The sequence below is a fragment of the Podarcis bocagei genome (assembly GCF_964188305.1).
Source record: "Podarcis bocagei genome assembly, chromosome: 8".
NCBI classification, from domain to species: domain Eukaryota; kingdom Metazoa; phylum Chordata; class Lepidosauria; order Squamata; family Lacertidae; genus Podarcis; species Podarcis bocagei.
The window spans coordinates 1,083,601-1,107,298 of record NC_138133.1 but is presented as its reverse complement, the minus strand read 5'-3'; the positions used below and the strand labels follow the sequence as shown (position 1 = coordinate 1,107,298).

Genomic DNA, 23,698 nt, shown 5'->3' with positions numbered 1-23,698 from the left:
AGAACAGAAAGAATGGGTGGGCACCACAGTAGATAGACTGGTAACTTGATCATAGGCTTGTTTACTCAAAAGTAATTCTCATTGTGTTCAGTACTACTTAACTCCTCAGTAAGCATATAACATTGCAACCAGATTAACCTAGTTTTTATGAAAGCATTTATTGAGACATATTGGGGAACTCAGTGGAGTAAACGTAATCCAGATGGTATAGAAACCTCATCAGCTTTTTTGTGGTTACTTTTTGGAATGGCCACTTGGAGGCGGAAATGGAGAGTGGTTGAGAAGCTCCGACCCTTAGAGCCACTACTCATTTTTCCTATGGGATGGTAATGGAAGGATGACCAGGTAGAATTTAGTTTGATCTTTCATTCACCATTTTATGGAGCTCTTTCAGTTGGTCATCCAATAATTGCCACATGGTACCAACAGCCAGTGGTGTTCAACAGTATTTTTACCATACTGGTTTCTGTTAGTCTCTACCTAACAGTTTCTGCCTTGCATCTGAAAACTTGCATCTGTCTCTTTAACAAAGAAGTGCATTCCTTTCCGATGGTTGAAAAATTTAGTTTCCCTTTTGCAGCCAGGACTCCACATAAGGGACAAAGAAATAAAAGCAATATAAAATGAAAATTCTTAACAATCAGAGCTTCCTTATTTGTTAATAATCTTTCCTAGTCACAAACAATTAAAATTTGTTTTTTTGTTTTACTTTCAGTCTGTTAATGCCTCTTCCTACGCCAGCAGTCAGTTTACATTCCAGGTGATAGTTTAACTGGTAGACAGATCACCTCAGTTGTAATTAATCACAGTCTCAAAGATAATTAAAGAAGGGAGATCTAGCTGACCTAATGCCTCGAGGGCTAACCTTCAGGGCTATTCTGTGGTGTCTGGGCACAGTAGTGGTTGGTTTCTCTCTCCCAGTCACTCACTGTATCAGAAACGCCCCCGTCTTCAGCGTGAAGAGTAGCTTTCTTCAGAGCATTAGAGGTTGATCCCTTGGATCCCCCATATTCAAAGAGAGGATGTGACAACCAAGATTTATGTCTTGGCTGTCATTAATCACTGCATAATTATCTCTGTTGACGGAATACCAACAGTAAACAACTAGTCAGCCATCTTTTTATCCCAGAAGTCTGTATTTAGGCATTATCACATGAATGTTTGTTTTATGGTGGTCACAGACGAATAAATAAATTGTTTATTGGTTTTAATTCTGTATATACTTTCCATGTAAGAGGTCTTGTGAGGGTTTTGTCTTAAAAGATAGCCTAATTGAGTTGACATAAGCAAAATTGCCAGAGTAGAACCTGAGACCAAACTACAAACTGGTTCAATTGCTGATTCTTTCGTGAACTCACAAAGTGGTCTAAGGCAAGCCCCATCCACCCCTCTGCAATATGGGGTAACAATTCTGGCACATGGTTTTTTAATATATTATTAGAATCGTGATTAAAATTGTCAGGGTGGCTTTCTATAAAATCATTCCTGCATTTCAGGGGGTTGGACTAGATGACCCTTGGGGTAGATTGCTGTTTTTGAGCTATTTGTATGGAAAACTGGCAAAAAGGGCACTGCTGCCATGGGCTGTCATACGTCTGCATTTTCCCGGACAGTTTCCCGATTTCTGCCTGGACACTGCTGCCGACTGCAGTACCTTGGTTCTCAAACGCCGAAAACCTGGAAGTGTTCCAGTTTTCAAACATTTTTTGGTCAGCCAAACGTCCAATGCGGTTGTTGGCTATTGATTCCGGGGCACCTGCACCAATCAGAAGCTGCACCTTGGTTTTCTGATATTTTGAAAGTCAAACAGACATCTGGAATGGATTAAGATTGGCACTTTTGTTTTTGCTATTTATTTTGCGTTTTTGTGGCTTTTTCGGTTTATTTGTTTTTGTGACTGTGTGGAACCCAGTTCAGCTACTAATTGATGGATTGTGTGACTGCGGAAATGGATAAAAGCCCCCATCCAAACTGACTATCATCAGTGCATTCCTTTGCAACTTCCTGGCTAGTGCTAGGACTGTCCTTCCTGATTCCAGTTTCATTTTGCCCTGCCTTTACTGAATGGCTACACCTTGTCAGATTGGTCTTGCTGTATGTAATTGTTTTTCCAAGTTCCCTTTTTATGTTCTTATTTTTTGACTCAAACCAAAAAAGCTATGCTGAAGAGTTATCTTACATGGCAGAAGTATTGCAAACCACCCTGATGCCCCCGCTCCCCCAGTGCAAGGTTATGCAGTGTTCAGAATAATTACTACTCTGGTAAAAACAATGGCTTCTGTTGCAATTTAATTGAAGTAAATGATATTCGAATTAAGTGGTTTTAACAATACTGCAAAGTTGTGTTTAGCTGATTTACAGTGTAAAGGGTTTGGTGATTGATCATTAACTTCTCTGAACAGTGAAATTCTTCGGTTCTTTAGCAAACAGAGCGCAGGGAGGAATATCTGATAGGGCTGCACGAATTGCTGTGGCCTTTCCTTGTCCTCTTGTTGAGCGTGCCGTCTGTATGCTCCACTTTGCTTCTGCAATTGGTCGGCCTTTGCTCTCCAACTAGTTAAGGTGTGGCTGGCTGATTCAGGTTGTTCTCTCTTTCCCCTCTTACCTGAAGATTTGCATGTTTGACCTGGTGGAGTAATTGGGCCCACAGCAACCTGGGCGTGCCTCTCTGAGAAACATTTAGTTTCATGTATGACTCATAAGCTGAAGCACACACACCACTTCCCCAATCTACAGAAGCCATTTTAACTGCACAAAACTGCTGGATTACTTTTTACTGTCTAGCTTTTGGGACTCTGCAAACATCTTAGATCAAGGTAATTTTGACTGACTTAACTTGGTGAAGTGTCTGTAACTTAAATTTAATATTTCTAGTAGAGGATTAGGTGTACCTGCTGAGTTTTTAAAAACAAACATGGCTGTGTGCTTTTGGCTATGTTAATAATTGAAAGTCACACGCTTAATTTAATTAAAAATAGGGAACAGATAGTGTAATAATGACTGTTTTGTATTTAAATGTTTTGTTTGCCACAATATTAAAAAATGGGTTTGCAAGATTAAGGCTGGGAAAATGATCTGTTGTAGCACAATAACTTTGATTGCAGGAAAAATGAAAATCACTTTAAGGGGCCTGTCAGCTTTACTGGTTTACCTATATATAAAAGTGTTAATGGATTTAATGCTTTTGAAAAACGAAACTAATATAATATAAACTGTTGAAATCCAGCACTGTGTGCCACAGAAAAAATACATTTCAGGTGTAGCCTTTACCTTTAAGGTGGATTCTTATTTGTAAAATAGTTACGTGTGTCTAAGCATGGTATAGGCAAGCCTGTGGCAATCCTCCAGACGACACATTAGTAAACTGAGCTGGGTTAAAGAGTTGAATTCTGATTGTTCACATCCAAGAGACTGAACTGAGGAAGACTGAGCCAGTCTTCTGTTGTCTGTGATTTTAGCACTCATCTTTCTGTTATGCTACCCAAAAAATGAAAAATAAGAGTTTGTAGTTGTCATAATCCTAAAGACTGTTGTTGCTGGGAATTTCTGCTGTTCTATACTGCAAAACGTATATATTACATTTTATAGCAGAAGGGAGTTTGTGTTGTAACGTAAAGGTCTCAGGTTAGGACCAAGGAGTGGAAAGGCTGTTTCTATGAGGGGAGGGGAATACGCTTGAGTTGTAAATTATTTGTCTATTGACTTGAGTTGTAAATTATTTGTCTATTGACATGTCTGTTTTCCACAACATGATTTTAGATGGGGGATTCTGCCTGTCTTGTTTAGGCGTTAGTTGTCAGTTTTAGCTGAAGGCTTATCTGAGTAAGCTGTGTTTTATTTCCCCTTTTCAACTGAAAACAAAACTTGATCAACTTTTAAAACCAGGTCTGATTCCTTAAAACAGAAGATGCAATGCCAGAGGAAAAGCTGCCTGTAACGTCTCCCTGTGTCTATGGAATACAATGGGGCTTTTTGCTGCTACCAGCATTACCAAGATAGAAAGCTTGCATGTTGGCGGGGGGGGGGGGGGGCTTGGTCAGATGCTGTTCAATTTCTGGTACTGTTCCTTTGTTTCAGCCTCTCTATTAAGTTCTCCTGCAGTATCCCTGGTGTTTAATGCTTTCAAAGTAGTGGTATTTCCTAGCATATAAGGAGCCTATGTTATCAGATATTTAAAAATAACTTTGAAATCCACATATACTGGTATATCTGTGTTCCAAAGAACTTGGTGATTGCTGTCTGTATTCAGTAATGCTTTAGGACAACTTTTTGTGAACCGCAGTCAACCTTTACCGGTGCCACAAAGCAAGCCTCTTTTGAATCTGAGGAGATGTGAAAGGTTGGTGATAGGGGCAGGAGGTGTATGCTGCTCAAAACAAACAACAACAGCCTTTAAACCATTCTCCCGAGTTGGGCAGAAGCCCTTGAACATGACAGCTTTGGGTTGCTAGCCTCAGAAGGCCAAACTAGATATTTATTTATTCATTAAAGTTTATGTAGTGCTTGATTGTGTGTGTGTGGTTTTTTTTTTTAAAAAAACACATTCAAAGCAGTTTACAAAAATAATAAAACAATAAGATTCTCAATAAAACCAGTTAAAAACAACTATTTAAAACATTTAAAATAAAATAAAATCAGTGATAAGCAAAAAATCAGATTAAAACACAGGCCAACGTTCTACATCTCTAGATAGTCACGCCTAAACAAAACATTTTTAGCAGACACTAGAAAAAGTGCAGTGGATGTGCTGGCCTGATTTCAAAATGACCAAAATGATTACAAAATGTGTGCTGTCACACTAAAATATGGATTTCTTTCAAATGTGTTCCAAGTATTATGTGCAGTGCTTTTTTCTGGGGGGACACAGGGATATGAATACTCCTAAACATTTTGGGAATCTTTGTACTTTTGTCCATTTACTGTATTATATTTTTCCTGATCTGAACTATAAAATGGTGATTTTCTTGAGTCAAAATGAGAGTACCCCTAAAAAAAATTAAGAAAAAAAGCACTGATTACTGTATTTTTCGCCCTATAGGACGCACTTTTTCCCCTCCAAAATTGAAGGGGAAATCTGGGTGCGTCCTATGGGGCGAATGCAGGCTTTCGCTGAAGCTTGGAGAGCGAGAGGGGTCGGTGGTGGTCTAGTCTTTGGTTAACCCACACCTCTGTTTCATTTCTTGGTTAAAAATTCCACCTGCCCCTTTTGGGGGCAGAATTATATGGGTACCTGCAATTTTTCCAAGGGGAAAGATCAACCTTGAAGGAGGAGGCAATTTTTAAGTGGAAGGTGTTGTGGGATCAGTCCCCTCCCCTATAGTTTTCCCAGCTTGATCTCCTCCATGACTGTTACGTAGTGTAGAAAAAGTACAGGAGATTCTCATCACATCGTATCTCGCTTAAGGGGCAGCGTAAAAAGTTAAAGGTGAATGTTCACTTTTTGTAATGATTATTAATGTTCTCATAGTTCCTAGTGGTCTCCTGACATATTCTGTCAAAACCAAGTCAGCCAGCTTCTTTTTAAAACATTGGTATTGAAATGACCATTATAAAATATTTTCTGCTTGCAGTAGGAGCATTTCTTCATTACTGGGGTTTTTGGGGTTGTTGTTTTTTAAAGCAACCCTTCATTTCCAAATTGTTGGACGTATTTAACAAAAAGTGGTGAATTGCAGTGCCAAGTTGCTTGTTCCATGTGTCACAGCAACCCAGGTGGCGGCTGCTGTTGGATATGAAGTCTCTATTAATTTGTCCTTTGCGTGAACAGTGAATGTGATATCTAGCCTATTGGAAAGAAAAGGAACAGAACAGAATAGAATGGCTGACCTAGCTGAACAGAACAGGACCCACATAGAAACATTTGGGATGTTTTGTGTTGTTGGTTCTGGTGTGTCTGTGTGTTCTCGCGCTGCATTTCACAAAAAGTGGTTTATATCAAAATATTAAAACTGGGAAAGAGGATGGGTGGATAGGGAAAGAGAGAAGTGCATCTCTTCATTAAGCGAGCAAAATTGTTGTTTGGCACCTACTCATGTTGTGTGTTCACTTGGAGTTTCTGGGACTCAAGCAAAGTTAAATAGCAACTACGGCAGTTCAAGTCAAGTTGTTTTATTATGGTCAATGACCAGCATTAGGATGAAATCACCAATTAAAAAATTTAAAATCTTAGAACAAACTAAAATAAATAAAATTACATATACATAAAAAAGCAGTTCCAGCTCGTCATTTATCCATCAGAGGGAACCCTTCATGATCATTTGTCAATATACTACTCCTGGGTGCTAGTCATTATGTGTCACATTTTAATTGTTGCTCCGCAGAATTTGGCCACATTGTATGTTACACCGGAATTATTATCCAGGAGCAGCAGAGTAGCAAGAAACTGTTCAGAAGTCCTAGTATATTTCTGGAGTATAGGCAAAATAAGGTACTACTGCAATTATTTTTCAGGAGGTCTCTTTCAAGGGATTGTCACCAACTTGCTTGGGAGTAAAAGTAACCCTTTCAGTAACGTTCCACTGATGAAAAGCAGTGAAGGCTAAAAATGTGTTGGAATATATTTTTTGATGTTTACCACATCTGTTCTTATCTCTGTGGTTTCAAAGTTTGCGGAGTTGCCAATTTCTTGTATTCTGCTGGCCTCTTCTGCTGTACTTTAACAGCTACTTGATCAAAAGACATGAGTTGATGCTTATATTTGCCTCTGCGTCTTGAAAAACCTCACTTGTTGATTTTTGCAGATTACACAATAGTTGTATCCTGATTTTTATAACAAAATCTTTACATGTTTTTGGTTATCTGACCAATCTGTTCTTGCTCCTCAGTTTATGCTCCCCCCTCCATTAAAACTGGAAGGTAAAGGTAAAGGGACCCCTGACCATTAGGTCCAGTCGTGGCCGACTCTGGGGTTGCAGCGCTCATCTCACTTTATTGGCCGAGGGAGTCGGCATACAGCTTCAGGGTCATGTGGCCAGCATGACTAAGCCGCTTCCGGCGAACCAGAGCAGCGCACGGAAACGCCGTTTACCTTCCCACCGGAGTGGTACCTATTTATCTACTTGTACTTTGACGTGCTTTCGAACTGCTAGGTTGGCAGGAGCAGGAACCAAGCAATGGGAGCTCACCCTGTCACGGGGATTTGAACCGCTGACTTTCTGATCGGCAAGTCGTAGGCTCTGTGGTAAAACTGGAAGCTACTTGATGACAAAAATGACTAATGTAGTTGTTCCCTGGGCATCATATGCAGGATTTCATTCATCTTGCAGGGGACAGTAGAATTCTGGCAACCTCTTAACCAGAGCAAAGGATGCTCATGAGAGAGGATTGGCAACACCTCCATTACTGTTGATTTTGCAAAGGGGGAAGGGTCAGAGTACAAAGGATACTTGCTAAATTTAGAATATTGTGCCGCATACCCAGAGGGAAGGCATTATAACTTTCCTCATATACAGCTCTCTAAGCGGAAATTAAGGCGAAGCAGGAACCCTCCTTTGTCCTGAAACTGACACCATGACTAACTTTACCTTAAAAAAGGTAAAGGGACCCCTGACCATTAGGTCCAGTGGTGACCGACTCTGGGGTTGCGGCGCTCATCTCGCTTTATTGGCTGAAGGAGCCGGCGTACAACTTCCGGGTCATGTGGCCAGCATGACTAAGCCGCTTCTGGCGAACCAGAGCAGCGCACGGAAACGCCGTTTACCTTCCCGCTGGAGCGGTATCTATTTATCTACTTGCACTTTGACGTGCTTTCGAATGGTTTACAAAAACTGACACGCTCAAACCATAATCTGTTTTTAAATCATACATTTCAAAACAGGGCAATGAATTACAGTCATACCTCGGGTTAAAGATGCTTCAGGTTGAGCATTTTCAGGTTGCGTCCCGCGGCGACCCGGAAGTAACGGAACAGGTTACGCCGCTCGTGCATGCGCAAACACTCAGAATGACATCATGCGCAGATGTGGCGACCTGCGCAGATGCGGGTTGTGTTCTGCTCATGGTGCAAATGGGACTCCAGAACGGATCCCGTTCGCATCCAGAGGTACAACTGTACTAAAATGAGCTAATGTGACTTTACTAAAAATGCAGCCACAAACCAACCACTGAAGCCAGCGGTAAAAGCATAGTAAAAAGAAGGCTACCCCCTTTCCGTGGGGAGGGCAACCTAGTCTGGGAGCATTTGCAAACTTCCATTCAGAGTATTTGGAGTTGGTTTTCCCACCCACAGCACAGTCTTCTTACCTGGATTAAGCTTCACCTTGTTTCCTCTCATCCACCCAAAAACTGCCTCAGGGCCTCCCTGGGGTTAGCAGATAGAAAAGAGAAGTAGAACTGGGTGGCACTTCACTGATGGCACTTCAACCCAAACCTCCAGGTGACTTCCCTCACAGTGATTTTATATACAGACCTTAAAGGTATACTTTATAGCACCCTGAAACTGCTCTCCTTTCATCACTTTCTCCAGGAAGGACCAGAGGAAGTAGATGTGATTTGCATCAGTAATACTTTATTCTGAAATAGTTCCACCTAATATAACTTGAGTGACAGAACATTAATAAATGCAAGATCATTAAAAGTGCAGTCTTGTAGGAGATATGTGTTGTCTTTCTGATTGCACATGCAAAGACCTCATAGGGCACTTGTGAATCCACACCACCCCCCATCGCATTCTGCACTCTGTTGAGCATAATTTGTAGATCTGATTCTGAACCAACCTTTTGTCTGTGCTCAGAATGGCTTCTGAACGTCCAACCAAGTCAGGAATTGTAGGGCATAGCATTCACTTATTGTAGAAGTGAATACTCTGCATTTGTGTACTGCTTACTTGCTGAACCATATGAAATAGTTAACCTAGGCCAAGGGTCGCCAACCCTTATGGTTGCGTCTGCATATTTACACAGACTTGGAGAAACTGTTGTGGGCACTGCACACACATGCTACAACTAAACGCACATGGCAACTATCGGCTACAGCCGGATGCTTCTTTCAAGCCTAATTTCAGAAGTGGGCACCAGGGAGGGTGTATGTGGGGGCATCTATGCCCACAGGAACTATGTTGGCAACCCCAGACCTAGGCAATATTTTATTGGGTAATTGTTTTATGGTTAGTTCTGCTAATAATATGCCAAGGATATTTTTATACACGAAGCTTAAAGCAATTCTGCTTCAATAAGACTTTGGGAAAAGAAGTTTATTTGCAGTGCTTCTTTCTGATGCGTTAGCAGTGATTAGACCCACAGGGGTCTAATCAATGCAATTTAAGGCTGTGTAAAATTATTCCTAGTGAAGGGGGAAAGCATCTAAGCCTTAAAGTGTAACCACTGTTAAAAAGAAGGCTTTGTTAATTGAGTTCATTTTGTGCTGAAAGAAATAGTAGGAAGATCAAAGTAGTACAGTAGATGCAATGCATCGCTTCCACTCTCCTCAAGATCCATAAGATGTGGGCAAACAACTGGAAGAAACCAAATTTACGAGCAACAGAAAAATGGTCTTGAGGTGCTTGGCAGACTTTGATCATGATAAAAATGACTCACTTGAAGATGATGATGATGATGATGATGATATAACCCCCTCAATCCGGCTGGGTTTCCCCAGCCACTCTGGGTGGCTCCCAACAGATTAAAAAACGAATAAAACATCAAATATTAAAAACTTCACTAAACAGGGTTGCCTTCAGATGTCAAGAGGCTCCCTGGGGAAATAGAATTGCCTCCCCATGGACAACTGGCAGACTTAGATGATACATCGGAAGAGACCCTGTAATGTACAAAGGAATATGGCAGTAAATATATTGTAACATCTTTTCAGATTCAAGTCTCAAACACATTCCCCACTCCCAAAAAGGATTGAGAAACTTTGGCTTTGTTCAACTGTTCAAGAATAAGCTTCAGTCAGCTTTGGTCTCATGTGCTTCCTCCTCCATCCCTGGCACAGTTGGAAGAAAGATTTGGGGAGTTTTCAATATTAGATTAGCCATAGCTTGTTGTGATGTTTGACCAACAGGGGTTTGTCTTAATGATGGTTTATTGAAATAAATCAATTTTAAAGCATATTTTACGAGTCTGGCTGACTGGCTTGTTTCAACAGACATAATTAATATTATCCACAGTTCAGGTTTTGGAGAACACACTTAACAATTGTTAAATGGAAGCAGAAGCTTCAGATCTCCTTGAGAGAGTTGGGAGGCAGAGAAACTTGCATGTGTTGGTTTTCATAGCATTAAACCATGGTTTGGCATTCTGTTTGGATGCAACCTTCCTCCAGCTATGGAATGTATACTCAGTTGTTACTTTAAGTGTCACTTATACTTCATTTCTCCCTTCCTCACCTACAAAGTCCTTTTTGTAATATTCCAGAATTTGAAACAGTCTGCAATCTGAATAATTTTAGGAAAGTTGCGTATATGCGTGTAAATTGTTTTTGTTTTTATAATTTTAGTTGTATATGGAAGTTTAGGTTACAAAATGTAGCAAGAAACTGGCGCATAAGGAGGAGCCCTTTATGGTGGGAATTTGAATTTTATTTCTAAATACAAATGGAGATGTGTATTCTTCAAATGATGCACGCTGTGTTGAGAAGTAAGATCCATCCAGCTTCTCAAGAGTTTCAGGTCCGTTATCAGCAGACACTCATTTCTTCCTCCACAATTTAAAGGAGTGGCTTTTAAAAGTTGGAGGCTCTGTGGCTGCCTGCTTGCTGTGAATTTGGTGTGTATTTGGGCACAAGTATATATGGTTTCTTTCTTTCCCCCACCTCCTCTATTTCAGTTGCCACTGATTGGTTAGATCTGACACAGAGATCTGGGCTTCTTAGTTCCAAATTTTTGTGAAAATTCCTCTTTTAAATGATGCAATATTTTAATGCTTTAAACAATTACAGGGTTGATTTTTACCTAGGAAAAAGTAGTTGGAGTTACAATATCCATTGAATCTTAATTAAGTATTTTCCAAGCAAAATCTAAGATTGCCCAGTTAAAATTGCCAGGCTTGGTTGTAATCCCTCCCAGCTAACTCCCATAATTTTCCCATTCTGGTACTTCCTGTTTTGTGATGGTTCTTTGATGAAGAAAGTAAAATTTTTGTATGACTTTTGTAGCAGAAAGGTGTATACTACAGTTGACAACAGATGTTTGTCAAACTCTGAAATGCTTGCATCATTCAATAGTTTTAATCATGCTGTGTTTCATAAAAATGCAGGATTAGTTGCTTCCATACAGTTTTTGTGATGATGGACATGTGGCACATCATATTGTTGCATGCCACCCCAATCTCCAATTCCAGCGGTTCCAGGCCCTTCATGTTTCCTTTTGGAATGAGGCACAGAGGAGATTGTGGTGTCTTTATGATATCTGATCTCTGCCTATGAGGGAGGGGTTCACAGCATCAACACCTAAAAAGGGTCTTGGATTCAAGAAGAAATATAACATTGCTCTCAAAGGTTGTTCTGCCTCTCTCCAGCTTGCTGCTTTGCTTTGAATTCAGCTCGCTGCAACTCAAAACCCAGGCTTTGTCCTTCTAACTCTCTGAGTTGAGGGAGGGTGCCTGCCTATTTGCTGTCTCCCACAGATTCCTGTCGCCTTTGTTCTCTTAATGGCCAGGTGATCACCTTAACACAGGAAGCTAACTTGGCTTCTATGTTAACACTTGCTGGATTCAGGGATCCAGGGGTGAAGAGGATCTCACATACAGCCAACTTCCTCCCCTGCAAACTCACAACAATACTGTATGTTTAGGTCACAATTGCTAGAAGCCTTGCTAGCCATTAGATCTTGTGAAGCTAGGGAACATAATTTCTTAAGATGGTGGTTTGTGATTTTTGGTAATATACATAATTTCAAAGAATGTCTGCCATCTTTCATCTCCCTCAGTTCTATCTTTTCCTTGTGTGAGAATTGGCTCCCCTTGCCCCACAGTGTTTTGAATTTGTGTTTTTATAGCATGTTGCTTTGCAGATGTTAGCAGGTGTTTCTCTGAAAGGCATGACACTTGATGCTTTGTTTAGTATACTGTGGCATTAATGAACTCTCCTACTACAAGTGTGAAAGAAAGATGCAGCAGTGAAGGCAGGAAGCACTTGTCACTCATACTTCATAGCTACACGTCTGCTTCCTGTCAGTTAGACCACTAGAAGTGGAACAGATGAACCAAGATACTGCTCTTCTTTAATTCTTCTCATGAAGGTTATGATGTAACAGTCTAAAATAGAAAAAGTAACTATTCTTTTTTTCAGGGAAGACTGGACTTAATGGAAATGGAAATATTTCTGATCATTAGCAACAAATGGAGGAATAAGGCAGAGTAGATAATTAATTAATAGTTAAAGCTATTTTTGGTCATCTGCATACTATCCCTTGCTTTTTTCTGTAGGATTAATTGCAGTCGTTAACAGTTGTCAACAGGTTTACTATACCCATTTAGTCAATCACCCATCTCCTACTACCCTCCTGAGAAAAACCCCACCCACTATATATAAGGGTCTGGTGACTTCTGTTTCTGTGTATCTGAAGAATTGTGCATGCACACGAAAGCTTATACCCAGAACAAACTTAGTTGGTGTCTAAGGTGCTATTGGACAATTTTTTAAATTTTTTTTTATTTATTTTGACTGCGTCAGACCAACATGGCTACCTACCTGAATATTTAATCATTGTTAGGATTAGTCAGAAACAATCAATTTATTTGTATCAGAACATTGTAGAATTCCATGAAATCTATCTTCCAATTGGGGTAACATGAAATTACATGATGGAGTAAATTGCATGGCTGTGACAAACTAGTATAAATGTGATTATCATTGATGTTATATAACGGATCACATCCATTAGGTTAAGTACAATTATTTTCATATTCATCCAAAAGAATAAGAAAAATGGTTGCTAGTTGGCAGCCCATAAATTCTGTCCGCCACCAAAAGCAGTGGTGATGCCTTGCTCTTCCCCCAGCCTTGTCACCATGACGGCTCCTATCTGCTGGGGGCAAAACTAAAATCTTGCTTGCTGCAAACAGTCCAGTGAAGAAGGATGGTCTGTTTACTTTGAAGTTTTAAAGGCTCTCACACATGACAATCCTTGACAAAGCAGGATATTTTTTCCCTTTCAACCAATTTCATTTGGTGAAAGAATGTGCAGGTTTTTGAGCTGGAAAGATTTCTTAATCAGGTAGAAGCTAGCCAGTTCTGAAATGCAGAGTTGCAATATTTTACTCACTTCCTATAGATAACTGCCTAATTGGAAAGCTCTTTGTAACTGCTTGCTAGTTAATGATATTTTTTTTTAAAAAAAGAAAGTTTTAAATCTCAACTGTTTTGTGATGTATTATTTGTAGCAATTTATACAATCTGCATTTGTAAGTAGCCTTTATGCTATTTCAAGGCTGGCTATCCAGACATGTGAATTTAAACTGTGAAACACAGTGCCTTGAGCAGGACAGAACCTTTGTTGCTGTTTACTACCCTTGTTGAAGCAGGTGTCTTAATTAAAGACATTGGGATAAGTCCTACAGGAAGCTTGATGTTTCAAAAGACCAATGGCCAGTTTTTCAGGACTGTCTAATCTCCTGTTTTGAGTTCATCTTGCTTTAGAACTCCTAATTTAGATGGTGGAATTCATTTTATTCCCATAGTAAGTTAGGGTATCACTAACTTTGTTGATCCAAGAGAATAAAGGAAATTTAAAGTGGTTATTTGCTTAGTGCCCAAATGAGAAGGTTACCTAAGAAAATCATGGTAGAACCTGTTGTCAGGGGTTCAGAAGCAGAGACGCAGAGAAGGGAGGAGACAGAGAGCGAGGGGGAGGAATACGAAGGAAAGATGAGTGGGGATGACGAACCGAGATCGCCGAGCTTATCCAGTGAGTCCGAGGATTCCCAGAAGGGAGCGCCAGCAGTCAGAGCAAGGGGGGAAAGCAGGGGGACACCCCAGGAAGAAGGGTCCAGAGAGGAATCAGAGAGCAGCAGTTGGAGATCGGGACCCACGTACCCAGACGGGAACAGCGGGGAGAAAGGGGACCAGATATCGGGTTCCGGAGGCTTTCAGAAGGAGGGAGGGCATGAGTCAGGAGTAGTCACGCCCACCTCGGGGAGCGACGAAACGATCAAGAGGAAGGTTGAGAGTTGGGCGCGCGCGCCAAGTTCAAATGTAGCGGAAGCTGGCGCAGTAAGCAGCCCAGAGAGTGAACCAGGTCCCAAAGCCCGCCGCAAGGAGGCGGAAGGGTCAGGGGGGTCCGCGTCAGAAGAGAGTAGGAAAAAGGAGACCCCGGGGGGCAGAAGGACCCAGAGACGGAGGGAAAGGCGCAGGAGGTGGAGCAAGGCTAGGGTATTAAGCTGGTGTGCTAGAGGCGGAGACTCAGACGGGTCTTCGCCGGTCTGACCTAGAAGAAGTAGGGCTGCATATTGCAGTTTGGAAATGGAAGCTGTAATCCAATAAAGACTCTTTTAACCTGAACGCTGGCTAACGTGGTCCTATGTGAGCTGGGACTGAGTGGCAGCCCTGACAGTAAGACCCGTCTCTTTTAAGCTTCGGACACCTGATACCTCGCAGCGGAGGCAGAAGCAGCGAGAGGAGGAAATTGGTGTTTGGGAGCGAGCTCACAACGGTTGGCAGAGATGACGGAAGCAGAGAAAATTTCAGCGCTGCAACAGGCAGTGACCCAATTGAACGCGGAGGTACAGGCATCCAAGAAAAGGGAGGAGGATGCGGCAGCCGCCTACAGAGATCTCCACGCCAGGTTTGAAGCATTGGTTAAGCATGGGCAGCCAGGACCCAGACCGGAGGGGGTTGGGTTGGCACGGAGAGCAGGAGGGCTTGTGGCTCACTTCGATGGGAATTTACAACAGTACCCCAATTTTCGAGCAGACGTAATGTGCGCACTGCAACTGCTGGCGAAAGACTTTAGGGATGAGGAAGAGAAAGTGGGGTTTATACTATCCCATTTGCATGGGGATGCTAAAGCGTGGCTACGCAATTTGTGGAGGGATAAAGATCCGGCGCTTCAGAATGCAGATGCCTTTATCAAAGCGATGGATGCGTGCTTTTTATCTACCATTGACGTGGATCTTGCCCGACGGGAGATTCATGGACTGAAACAAGGGAGGGCGAGCGTACGCCAGTATCACGCCCGCTTTTTTGCGCTGGTCAGTGCCTTGGAATGGGACCGGGATTCGCCCCCAGTCAGAGACCTCTTCTGGGAGGGATTAAGCAGTGCTGTTAAAGACGAAATTGCGAGGGGGGAGAGGCCCCGGAGCACGCAGGAGGTGGTCCAAAGGGCGCTGACTGTGGGGGTGAGGCTGGAAGAACGTCCGTGGTGCAGAGACGAAGGACGTGGAGGGCGCGAAGCAGCGAGAAGTTTCTCTTTCGTTCCCAGGGACGCTACGCGTGCGCAATCTACACCTCCGCCAGGAGGGGGAGTGGAACCTATGGAGGTGGGAGGAGCCAGGGCTCAGTCAGCTACCAGAGCCCCTGCACCGGCGGCAGTCAAGACTAAACCTCCTAGAGGGACCAGGAAGTGTTATATATGCGACAGAGTGTTATATATGCGTTATATATGCGACAGAGTGTCCCCAGAGTGTTATATATGCGACAGAGTGTCCCCAGAGGAGCTCCAAGCACACTGCAGCCTCCGCAACGGTGAAAGCGGCCACGCAACACAGCGAACACCAGCAGGGAAACGACGATGTCTGGCTGGAGACAGAGGCACTGGGGCCCAGCCAGACGCATCACTGAAGCAGTCCCCAGCGATCTTGCAACCCACAGACCCCCTCCCACCCAAACCAGTAGTGCAACTCACAGCATCTCTCCAGCTGCCCGATGGCGTCACTATCGAAGTCCCGCTTTCTGTGGATTCTGGAAGCAACGCAGACTTTATAGCACAGGATTTTGTGGAGCAGCACGCTATACAGCTATTGCCGGCCACTCTGCCCCTGCAAGTCGTCACAGTGGATGGCAGAGAGTTGCTGGGGGGGCAGGTGGTGAAGCAAACGCCGCCAATGGTGATGCGCCTTGGCAACCACAGGGAAGTCATCAGTTTTAACGTCACACGACTGTCGGACACACCCATTGTGTTGGGCATGAGTTGGCTGGACAGGCACAGTCCGACACTGGCTTGGTACCAGCGACAGCTGATCTTCGGCTCCTCTTACTGCGCAGAACACTGCATCCTGCCCGGACAGGAGGGAGAGGAGGAGGAATCACAACTGCAGTTGGGAACGTTGCAAGCAGTCCCCCACAAATACGCAGACTTTCTGGAGGTCTTCTGCGAGAAGGAGGCAGACAAGTTACCACCGCACAGGCAATATGACTGCAAGATTGACCTCCTACCAGGGGCGACGCTACCGAAGGGGAGGCTGTATTCCATGTCTGAGGATGAACTACAGGAACTCAAACAGTTCATAGATCACAATTTGGAGCGCGGTTTCATCCGGGAGTCCAGGGCAGTAGGGGGCAGTCCTGTTTTCTTTGTGAAGAAGAAGGACACACCCCAAAAGAGGCTGGTGGTGGATTTTCGCCTCTTGAACAAGATGACCAAGCCCTCTGATTTCCCCATGCCCAGGATTGACGACCTACTGGCGACGGTGCGCAAGGGACGCGTGTTTACCAAGTTGGACCTGCGAGGGGCGTACAATCTCATCCGCATGAGGGAGGGCGATGAGTGGAAGACAGCCATGTTCACGCCTCTGGGCACCTACGAGTACAGAGTGATGCCGTTTGGATTGCAAAACGGTTCTCACTGTTTTCAAGCTTTCATGCATCATGTGTTGGCGGGACTCCTCTACAAGAAGTGCGTCTGCTTTCTGGATGACATCCTGATATTCTCCGAGTCGCAGCAAGCGCATGACCAAGACGTTCGGGAGGTGCTGGAGAGGTTGCAGCAGCATAGACTGTACGCCAAACTGGAGAAGTGCCAGTTCGACACGACGGAGGTGGATTTCTTGGGTTACAAGTTGTCGGACAAGGGGCTAGCCATGGACAGCGCCAAGGTGCGAGCGGTGTTGGATTGGAAGAGCCCGCGCAACCGGAAGGAGGTCCAGCGGTTTGTCGGCTTCGCCAACTTCTATCGCAAGTTTATCAAAGGGTTCGCGATGCAGACGGCGGCTATTACGGACACGCTAAGCTCCAAGAAAAAGAAATTCATCTGGACGGAGCAGGCAGAGCAGTCCTTTCAGGCACTCAAGCGTCTCTTCGCGTCGGAAGAGCAACTGCTGCATATCGACCCCAGCAGACCGATGCGGGTAGAGACAGACGCGTCCGATAGAGCAGTGGGAGCTGTCCTGCTGCAAAGGGACCCACAGGGGGTCTGGAGACCGGGAGCGTTCTACTCCAGAAAGCTCAGCAAGTCGGAGCAGAACTACACCATCTGGGACAGGGAGTTGCTTGCCATTCATGCAGCATTCAAAGCATGGAGGCACTTCCTGATCGGCGCCAAGCACACGGTGCAGGTCTGCACGGACCACAAGAATCTGGAGCACTGGCGCACGGCGAAGTTCCTGAACCAGAGGCAGATACGTTGGGCGGAGTTCTTTGCTGACTTCGATTTCCGAATAGAGTACGTCCCAGGCGACACCAACATCATGGCGGATGCACTGTCCCGAAAACCGCAATACCTCGAAGAGGCGACGCCAGCGGCAGCCATGCACATCTTCGCGCCAACAGCGTGGGCGTGCGCTTCAGCCACAGTAGACCTGGAGGCGGTGCGGCGGGCGTTGCAGGACGACTCATTCGCGCAGGCGAAGATGGCCGAGGTGCACAAGGGCACGGCGAAGAGCGACGAGTTCCAGATACGGGACGGCTTGCTCTTACGTAAAGGGGCCATCTACGTGCCTGGAGATGAACTTCGCGCCAAGGTACTGCAGCAGTTGCACGACGCACCCACGGCCGGGCACTTTGGCACGGAAAAAACGGTGGAATTAGTCGCAAGGGACTTTTGGTGGCCCAGACTGAGAGGGGAAGTCGCGGACTACGTCGCGAGGTGCGACACCTGCCAGAGGGCCAAGCCGGTGCACAAACCACCGGCGGGACTGCTCGAACCGCTGCAAACGCCGTTTGAACCGTGGGAGAGGGTGGCCCTGGACTTTGTCACGGATCTACCCAGCTCGAGAGGCAAGACGGCTGTACTAGTGGTGGTGGACTTGTTCACCAAGATGGCACACTTCATACCGTGTGCGAAGGTGGCCACGGCAGAACAAACAGCCAAACTGTTCATAGATCACGTGTTCAAAGTGCACGGGCTGCCGCGGTCTATACTGTCCGACCGCGGTCGCCAGTTCATCTCGAATTTCTGGCAGAAGCTGATGGGCTTCCTGAACGTCAAAATCAACCTGACATCAGCGAGACACCCGCAGACCAACGGGCAAGCGGAGAGGGTCAATGCCATCATGCAGCAGTACCTGAGATGCTATGCCAATCAACAGCCTGCGACGTGGGTGGATTACCTGCCGCTCGCCGAGTTCGCCTACAACAACACGAAGCACGTGTCCACAGGGGTGACACCGTTCTTCGCCAACAATGGGAGGAATCCCAGAACCTTCCCGGGACTGGACAGAGTGGGGGAAGGGGAACCGCAGACGGCGGACGCTTTCGCGTCTGAGTTGCAGGAGGTCCACGATCAACTCCGACGGCAGCTGGAGCTAGCGAAGCACGCATACAAGGTGCAAGCGGACAAGCACAGGCGGGTTGGCGAAGAGATCCGAGTGGGAGACTGGGTCTGGTTGGCAGCCCACGCAGTGCCGACCAGATCGTTAGCCAAAAAGAAGTTGGGGCACAAGCAACTCGGTCCATACCAAGTCGAAGCGCAGATCAACCCAGTAGCTTTCAGGCTGGTGCTCCCGGAGGGTTCCAGGATGCATCCGGTGTTCCACAGGTCGGTGCTCACTCCCTACAGGACACCTCACAGGTTCCAGGAACCAGGAACAGCACCGAGTCCGTCTCAGGAGCGGTCGGAGGCGGGAAGATTGCCACAGCAGGACCCCATCAACGAAGTCACGGAGATTTTGGACTCCAGATGGGGGGAAGACGGAGTGGAATACCTCCTAGCCAGGGAGGGCACCCGGGCTAGTGCTAATAGCTGGGTGCCAGACTACGCTTTGGAGGAACCCCTGCTGAAGGACGAGTTTCATGCCCTTTTCCCACACAGACCCATGCCAGCAGGCTTCTTCGACGACTGGTTGTTCACGCCCACACTTTCCTCCAGCACGTTCCATGGCTTCGACTCGGACGGGGAGCCCGCACAGCGCACACATTCCCCAGAGGGGTCACCGGAGGGTTCGGCGTCCGACACCTCGTATTGGTGGGACGATCGGCCAGAGGAGCAGTGGCGCCGGAGGTGGCTGGAGATGCCAGGTCAAGCGACCGACGCAGAGACTGACATGGACGTGTGCGGGGAGGATCTCGGTTTCGAGCACGGCGGCACTGAAATGGAGGCGGAGCAGCTCACCGTTGACGAACGCGAGGAGGAAGACTCGGAGGTCTTCAGTTGGCGGCCAGCAACGAGGAGCGAACTGTATCCGGCATTCACTCCTGTGATGATGGAGCACCCTGCAACCACCCTTGAAAGTGGGGAGGGGGGAAGGGGGGGCTTCGAGGGGGGGATGGATGTCAGGGGTTCAGAAGCAGAGACGCAGAGAAGGGAGGAGACAGAGAGCGAGGGGGAGGAATACGAAGGAAAGATGAGTGGGGATGACGAACCGAGATCGCCGAGCTTATCCAGTGAGTCCGAGGATTCCCAGAAGGGAGCGCCAGCAGTCAGAGCAAGGGGGGAAAGCAGGGGGACACCCCAGGAAGAAGGGTCCAGAGAGGAATCAGAGAGCAGCAGTTGGAGATCGGGACCCACGTACCCAGACGGGAACAGCGGGGAGAAAGGGGACCAGATATCGGGTTCCGGAGGCTTTCAGAAGGAGGGAGGGCATGAGTCAGGAGTAGTCACGCCCACCTCGGGGAGCGACGAAACGATCAAGAGGAAGGTTGAGAGTTGGGCGCGCGCGCCAAGTTCAAATGTAGCGGAAGCTGGCGCAGTAAGCAGCCCAGAGAGTGAACCAGGTCCCAAAGCCCGCCGCAAGGAGGCGGAAGGGTCAGGGGGGTCCGCGTCAGAAGAGAGTAGGAAAAAGGAGACCCCGGGGGGCAGAAGGACCCAGAGACGGAGGGAAAGGCGCAGGAGGTGGAGCAAGGCTAGGGTATTAAGCTGGTGTGCTAGAGGCGGAGACTCAGACGGGTCTTCGCCGGTCTGACCTAGAAGAAGTAGGGCTGCATATTGCAGTTTGGAAATGGAAGCTGTAATCCAATAAAGACTCTTTTAACCTGAACGCTGGCTAACGTGGTCCTATGTGAGCTGGGACTGAGTGGCAGCCCTGACACCTGTATACAGTCATACCTCAGCTCCCGAACGCCTTGGGAGTTGAACGTTCCGGCTCCCAAACAATCGAAAACGGGAAGTGAGTGTTCTGGTTTTCGAACTTTTTTTGGAAGCTGAACATCCGACGCGGCTTCTGCTATTGTTTCCGGCGTGCCTGCGCAATCGGGAACCAATCGGAAGCTGTGCCTTGGTTTCCAAACTTTTTGGAAGTCGAACAGACTTCTGGAATGGATTCCATTTGACTTCCGAGGTACGTCTGTATTATGGAGAGACAGGACTTTGTTCTGAGTAGGCACAGCCGGTCCATGCTAATCTCTAGCTGTTGTTTGCTTGCCATAGTTTATCTGTTCTGTTCCTTGTAAGGATTCTGTGGGGCTGCAAGGTACCCCAGAGGTGGGAAAGTGTTTCATTGTATTTTGTTTGCTTCTCATTTTTCATTCACTGCTTCTGCAATGCACCTGGATTAGGTGTATTTTCTTCACTTTCCTGCTTCTTTGCTGGAAACTAAACACAGCACTGAGGATGGGGCAGGGCTTTCCTCAGCAAGCGTTCCCTGGCAGACGCTGAAGTTCATGATCAAACTAGCCCTTTGCCCACATTCCCAGCCTTGAATTGTGTTCCCAAAACATTTGTTCTATGATCACATGCTTGGCTTCATCGGCTTTTAGATCCTGTTGGTTTCAGCAGAGCTTAAAAACTCCCAGCACTACGATGACTACTGCTACTACTACAGACCCTCCAAGGGTCCCTATTTTCCAGGGACATCCCTGATTTGGAGAAACCTTCCTGGTTTCTGATTTGATCCCAGAATGTCCCACTCTTCCTTAGGATGTCCCTATTTTCATTGGAGAAATGTTGCAGGGTATGGAGTTATCCGACCCCCGACCCGTCTGAAGGCAATCCTGTATAGGAAATGTTTTTTTAAAAAATGTTTTGTTTTTTATTATGTTTTGATATATGGAAGTTGCCTAGAATGCTGGGGCAACCCAATAGTATGTGTGGGGTATAAATAGTAAAATGATTCTTATGGAATGGGATGTCCCTATTTTCATTGGAGAAATGTTGGAGATTATGCTGCTGCTACTAGTTCCTTCCTTTCACCAGAATGTCCCAGCGCAGGTTGCAGCCAAATAAAATGCAGCACAGAAAACAGTTTAAAACAAATTGTAGTTTAAAAGAAATTGGGCTTGTTGCATTAGCAATTTTATAGAACTATTGTCCGCTTTTCATTTTCTCTTTAGGTTTTTGCTATTTTTAACTTTGATTACTACAACTGTGTTGTCTCTATCCTACAGTTCCATAAAGAGCCCTGAAACAAAGGATTTATGCTAGCGTAATATTTTGGGTGTGCAGAGGAGGGGTAGGGTTCGTTGATTCCATAGGGTTATGAGCATTTTGCACAGTAAAGGTTTCTTAAAAGGAAGATGCCATTTCTGAAAGTGCACCATGTGGCTGGTCTCCAAGACCAAAGTCACTGGTCTCCAGTGACTGACCTCTCTCTCCACTTGCATCAAGCTAGAAAGTCGCCTGTGTTTCTCTCCTGGGCAGGCTGTGTGAGGCTTTCTCTTTTCATCAGCTAAGCCTCCCTTTTCAGTTCAGTTTTTCTTAGCATTTGTAATTATCATTTGAAAAACCACTTAGTCCAGGACAAACCTGTCCAGTGGATAATGCATGTAAATGAAAAGGTGCTAACATAATTCATACCTTACAGAGCATGTTTGTGCTTTTCTTCCTTTTGACGCGTGTAGTTAACAGTAGTTAACAGTCAGTAGAAAGCGCATACAAGTTTCAAAGCTTTGTGCAAAATGTATACAGTGTTTCTTAAGTGTTACCAGCAATTGTATTGGATAGAGTTGAGGGAAGAGCTGTGAGAAGTGGCAGAAAGAGAGAGCTCTAAAAATAGCAACAGTAAAGGGAGTTTTCTCAGGGGAGCAATGGTTGACGAATGGCAAGCAAGAAGAGGTGGAAGTGATGGGATGGAAAGAGAAATATCCGCATTAAGGATACAGAGATCATCCCTGAGAGCAAGAACTGGTCACTTGTGTCTTCCATTGCTTAGATTGTCGTATGCTTCAAATTTAACTTTGCAGTCAAGTGTGGATTGGGTTTTGCGTCTTTTGCTTACTTTGAACAGCTACTTATTGCAGGAAACAAACAGAAAGCAAACAGAAACCTGACAGCAGGGGGCAATTATTAAAACTACTGCTTACAGTGTTTATATGAAAATGTGAACTTCTATCAGTATCATAAGTGAATGGGTATATTTAAAATACTTCTTGCAATAATAGAAAGGCAAGTCAAGAACCTTTATAAAATATACTGGTAATTTCTGGTCGCCCCCCCCTTGTATCTGCTTTCTGAGCAAGTTCGTTCTGACATGACATAATTTTTTTTTGCTACCTGAAATACTTTAAAGTGATTTTATATATATATATATATATATATATATATATATATATATATATATATATGTGTGTGTGTGTGTGTGTGTGTGTGTGTGTGTGTGTGTGTGTGAAGTTATATTAACATCTAGGCATATAACTGTGTTTATAAGTCTTATTTTAAAAGTATTTTATGGCATTTTGTACATAAAGGGGTCCCGTTGGTACTGAAAGGGGTTAAATATGAAACAACAGGTATAGGCAGATCTCAGTATGTGATATGTTTAGTTGTTTTGCAAGGGCTAAAAGTCCTGGCTCTCTGTAATCTGACACAACGATAGTGCAGGCACAGTCCTGAAGGAAGAGAGACAGCAATGTGTACAAACTGGAATTTCTGGTCTAGCTGAATCATACCAGCTGCCTGCCCTACTAGGGATGTGACTGTTCATGTTGGTCACACTAGACAGCAACTGGGAGGGAGGAAGACCATATTAATATATTAGCATCTTCCAATAAGATAGGTTTAAACTGTAAGGGGCTTGCAAATATATGTAATATATACAGCCTTCAGGCACCTGTGGGCTCCAGATCTACAGTGGTACCTTGGTTCTCAAACTTAATCCGTTCTGGAAGTCCGTTCCAAAACCAAAGTTTTGCAAAACCAAGGCATGCTTTCCCATAGAAAGGAATGCAAAATGGTTTAATCCATTCCAGACTTTAAAAAAATAACCCCTAAACAGCAATTTAACATGAATTTTACTATCTAACGAGACCATTGATCCATAAAATGAAAGCAATAAACAATGTACTGCAGTCACACAATCAATCAATCAGTCAATCAATCAGTAGCTGAACGGGTTCCACACAGTCACACACAAGAAAGAGCCACAAAAAAATACAAAATCAATAGCAAAAAACAGACAGTGTTTCATTACTTTCAGGTGTACAGTACTTTCAGGGTAGATATGCTTAGAAATTA

At 45.0% G+C, this 23,698-nt stretch overlaps 1 protein-coding gene across 2 annotated transcripts in view; it reads left to right on the top strand.

Annotated features, from left to right (window-relative positions):
* Positions 1-23,698, top strand: part of ELF1 (E74 like ETS transcription factor 1) — a 75,850-nt gene that overhangs the window by 15,305 nt on the left and 36,847 nt on the right. The window contains exon 1 of one of the 2 annotated variants that reach the window (XM_081205997.1): positions 2,660-2,816. The exons of the other annotated variant lie outside the window; for it this stretch is intronic. The gene's annotated coding sequence lies outside the window, so the exon portion shown is untranslated. Of the gene's footprint in view, positions 1-2,659; positions 2,817-23,698 lie in introns of those variants that run through there. 2 annotated transcript variants of the gene reach the window in all.